This window comes from Bactrocera neohumeralis, unplaced genomic scaffold (genome assembly GCF_024586455.1).
Source record: "Bactrocera neohumeralis isolate Rockhampton unplaced genomic scaffold, APGP_CSIRO_Bneo_wtdbg2-racon-allhic-juicebox.fasta_v2 ctg6940, whole genome shotgun sequence".
NCBI lineage: Eukaryota > Metazoa > Arthropoda > Insecta > Diptera > Tephritidae > Bactrocera > Bactrocera neohumeralis.
The window spans coordinates 907-5,637 of NW_026093753.1; the positions used below are offsets into that span (position 1 = coordinate 907).

At 28.6% G+C, this 4,731-nt stretch overlaps 2 non-coding genes across 2 annotated transcripts; one reads left to right on the plus strand and one right to left on the minus strand.

Annotated features, from left to right (window-relative positions):
• Window positions 1-1,165: 1,165 nt before the first annotated feature.
• On the minus strand, window positions 1,166-1,238 carry Trnaa-agc (transfer RNA alanine (anticodon AGC)). The gene has a single exon. It is a non-coding gene; the product is annotated as a tRNA-Ala (tRNA).
• Window positions 1,239-2,463: 1,225 nt separating this feature from the next.
• Trnar-ucu (transfer RNA arginine (anticodon UCU)) lies at window positions 2,464-2,535 on the plus strand. Its single transcript has one exon. It is a non-coding gene; the product is annotated as a tRNA-Arg (tRNA).
• Window positions 2,536-4,731: the final 2,196 nt, after the last annotated feature.

Genomic DNA, 4,731 nt, shown 5'->3' on the forward strand with positions numbered 1-4,731 from the left:
TGATTCATTTTTAATGGAACACTATTAGTGAAACTCTCAGCTGATTTGTCTCAAGCTGTATTATCATTTAGCTTTTTTTTATTTGGCACCCATATTATTGATTAGCTTACTACCAAGTTCATCATTAATTAACAAGTTTTATTGGTTTAGTGGTTTGTATGATAAGTAATTAAACGAAAGACACTACTAACCAAACAAAACACCACATATTCCACGACAACATTATAAATAGTTTAAGTTGTTAAAAGATGACAAACAATTAAGAATGATCAAGCAAAAGACCAACTCTTCTAAAGAACCCTTGAACCTGAGATTTATTAGTATAAGTCATTGCAAAAAAAAAAAAACAAACTTGAATTTTAAGAAAAAGAAAAAGAAAACTTTTATTATCAGTAAAATATTTATATTCTTTTTAAATATTCAGGCTGGGAACGTTGTGTAGTTTGAAGAATATGCTTTTTTTTTTCATTGTGTTTATACAGCATTTATCTAATAATTATTGATTTTTTGATTTTCCAAAATTTCTCAATACCTAACTAACATCTTTTTGAAGATTTTTGGATATGTCAAAAATTCCTCATATTCCTTGTTAAAAGTATTTAATGAAGTAATTTTTCTGGAAAGTGACTTCAAAGCTATATTATTTCACAAAATCAATCATATTTAAGCAATTTGAGCCCCCCCCCCCCCCCCCCCCCCCATGAGGAGTTTTGTTTTTGCAAGTTTTTTATGGATATTATAGTTACTATACAACTCAAAGCACTAGTAAAAACGTATCAGAAAACTGTTCCAAGTAGCTATCAAAGTTGAGCATCGAGTAATCTTCTGTAGAGATTTTGATGATAGGGAGCCATGAGATAGTAAAGTTTTATATCATACGTGTATGTTCAAATATTGATCCTCATTTACTTTTCTATAAAATTTAATATATATATATATATAAAAAAAAGGGTTAGTTTTTAGATGCTGACATGAACGCCAGATGTTCTATATGTTACTGCCTAATACTCTATGTTATCATTTCTAAAAACACCGCAAACAACCATGTCAACAGTAGAAATTTTGGTTTTCTTGGTTAAGTAATAAATCTTCATGAAACTAACCATAGTAAACCCGATTTAAAGATAAAGATGAAAACACATCCATAATTAAAAAATTAATTAATTGGACGAGTCCGGAGTCGAACCGGAGACCTTTCGCATGCTAAGCGAACGCGCTACCAACTACGCCACACGCCCTTAACAACACTTACAGTTTGTTATTCGAACAACTCATCTCATGCTAATAAAGTTCATTTACTGTGATACTTAAAGTTGATCAAGATTTCACCTGAGATCGGATCCTGTATTAATATAAGTAAATTTTACATTTTTAAATTCTTATATAGTTCTAATATTTAAAATACATGGCTTGTTTAGGTCTTACTTCATATATACAAGCGTATATACAGTAAAGATCAAATATAAACCGGCAACATTTATTGCCACAAACTATATTTTGATGTCTCAATTTATGGCACAAATGTGAATAAGTTTGGTATAATTATAGTTATCACATGATGTGTGCTTTTTTTGGTGTTTGTCAAATGTGATTATGGGTTTCGCATGATTTATGCTTTTATATTTTGTTGATCGTTTAAACAAGAGGTGAGTTCATTAGTATGAATAGCTTCTTTATTGTTAGCTGGCTATTTGGATTTACTATTTAAGGAGCTCTGATATTTTATTATTATTATTATTATTATTATTATTATTATTATTATTATTATTATTATTATTATTATTATTATTATTTTCCTTACACAGTAATTTAGAAGTTTACTGTATCTTGATCTGTACAGTTTAGTTGAAGAAATACATCAGTTAATCATTACTATGACAATGTGAAAAGTTATTAACATATGACACAACTAACCTAGTACTCCATCCATACAGATGATGTGTTTTCCAAACTGTAACACCAATAGTTGATTATGATTCTGCTTAATTTTGACGCTTAATAGATATAAATAAAGAAACAAATTGTCCATTTATTGTTTAATTTCATAGCCAAGACATCAGATTGAATATCCTCCATTTTTGATTTTAATTTTTGTGTACAAGTTTCTACACACTGGTAAAGACATTCATTATTACACTAATAATCTCCGATAATAAAGAAACTTTAAATTGAATTTCTATTACGTGTCTCATAAACCAAGAAGTCAATTTGTAGCTTGTGGCAATAAATGTTGCTGGTTTATATTTGATCTTTACTGTATATACGCTTGTATATATGAAGTAAGACCTAAACAAGCCATGTATTTTAAATATTAGAACTATATAAGAATTTAAAAATGTAAAATTTACTTATATTAATACAGGATCGATCTCAGGTGAAATCTTGATCAACTTTAAGTATCACAGTAAATGAACTTTATTAGTATGAGATATATGCTTAGTTATCTTTTTTAAAAATCAAGATGCTCGCGTGGCGTAATGGCAACGCGTCTGACTTCTAATCAGAAGATTCTGGGTTCGACCCCCAGCGTGAGTGCTTTCTTTTTTTTTTTTTTCCTTTCCATCTCCTGGGGAAGTCTAAGGAGATAATTGAAGTATGGAGAAAGATTAAGTTTCAGCCAACTCTCTAAACACAAGACAAAGTTGACTATCAAATGTATTGATTCCAGGAAGCAATCAATACATACATATGGTCATTACAAAGAGATTTCGTTGCCAGAAAGAAAGATTCCGGAACTCAGGTATTTTACATGATGCAAAACACAAAAAAAAAAAAGAAGTCACACTATGATTCACTCTTTAAAAAACTAATTTAACAACTTTCAATATATAAAATTTGAAAAGTCATTGATAACTTCTATTTTTTTTATCTTTAACTAATACATCAATACTTATGCGCGAAATTGTTTTATGTGTCACTTTTGTTTTTGTCTCAATTACGTAACCATAAATCGAAAAGAACTTTATATTGATAATAAACCATTAACTTTCAAGCTATATATAACTTCAGATATCTTCTAACTGAAAAAGAATCTGCTTTGGTTTTAGTGGTTATCTTCCTAGTGTGTTTTTGCGCATAATGAAGGCCAATTAAGAAGGCGTTTATATGATATTAAAAGTGACAAATAGAGCATACAAGAGACTAGACCAATTAATGTTCCTATGTTAAAACAAGCAAGAAAGTAGTTTAATAAATTGACTTTTTATATCTTAATTCTTTATTTCAAGAGAAAATGCAGAATTTAGAGTGATTATATACCCGAAACACATCATATTACCTCTGTTGGAAAAAAAAAAAAAAACACACACAAAAGGTTTAATGGGAAGTTGGACCAGCCACTCAAAAACAAAGAAGTATCATAAAAAGTGGATCAAAAACAAAACTAAACATTGACATTTAATTTATATGTAACTACAATAGTTTAGTATTAATTAAGGGAAATAATATAAACCTAGAATACTAATTAATGGCTTTAGCAAGTTAATCGGTTTAGCGGTAAGAATTTAGGTAGCGCTGAGGGTGACTGAATTGAACGCTAATAGAATTTAACCAGAAAATTTCATAAAAATTTAATTGATAGTATACTCACTTTGAAATTATGAAAGAGACTAACACTGAAATTTAAATAGAATTGTTTAGTGTCTTTGTTGAGTTGATTCCAAACAACAGCATTAATTGTATTTATGAACTGAATAGAAGAAAGATTTTTTTTTTTTTTTTTTTGTTTTTCAATATCTGGTCATCAAGGCTCACTACTAGCTGACCACTTTCAGTGCTACAATTATTTTAATGCTTTTTTTTGGACCTTAAACCCCAAGTAACTTGTTAAATAATAAAATTGGGCTAAATATATTTGTGCTCTAGTTAACTCTTACTGTTGAATCTCTGGAAGGTTCAGTTCTAACTATCCTGGTTTATACGTGGGATTGAGTGACTAGATGATACTTCTTGATTTATATCTTGTGATCTGTCTGTTATTCTTGGAGATGAGTTGTGTGTGAGTATTAAATCAGTTTCAAGTCTTTAAAAATTGACAGGTTCTTGGAAAAAAAAAAAAAAACAAGTATTCATATGATCTATTGGTTGAAATACAATAACCAAACAGAAAGTTTTGAGGTTGGTTTTTTTTTTTTTTTTATTTATTTTTGGATTCAATCTCATCTTCATTGACTCTGTCTCTTTTCTCTGGATCAAAATAAGATGAGAATAAAGATTCAATTAAGCTGAATATCAAACATCCAATTGCGGCTAGAATATGATTAGGATGTACCATATTTAAGAACTTCTTCTATTTCCCCGACTTATACCCAACTTAGCTAATGCTTTTTTTTTTTGAACAAAATCAAATATTAATGGTCCAAGATGAAAAGAAGCGAATATATAAATAAATTGCAATTGGTTCGTATTAACCATCCAATTAGATATATATATATATATATATTTCAACACTGTGTGAACTTAAATACATATCATGACTACAAAGATATGATGTGTAGATCATCAAAGGGGTTATCCACTTTAACTGTAGTTTCAAGTTTTCAAATCATAAATAAAATAATGCCAAATTTACTTAATCAGGATTTAATAACATTTAATTCTTCTTCATTTTTGTTTTTATTTTTTTTTATCATTAATGTGTATAATCATCACTTTTCTTGATATTTTAGAGTTTGAGTAAGTATTACCAGTCTTTTTCACTTTCAGGTTTACTTTACATTCCAGTTACCGTAA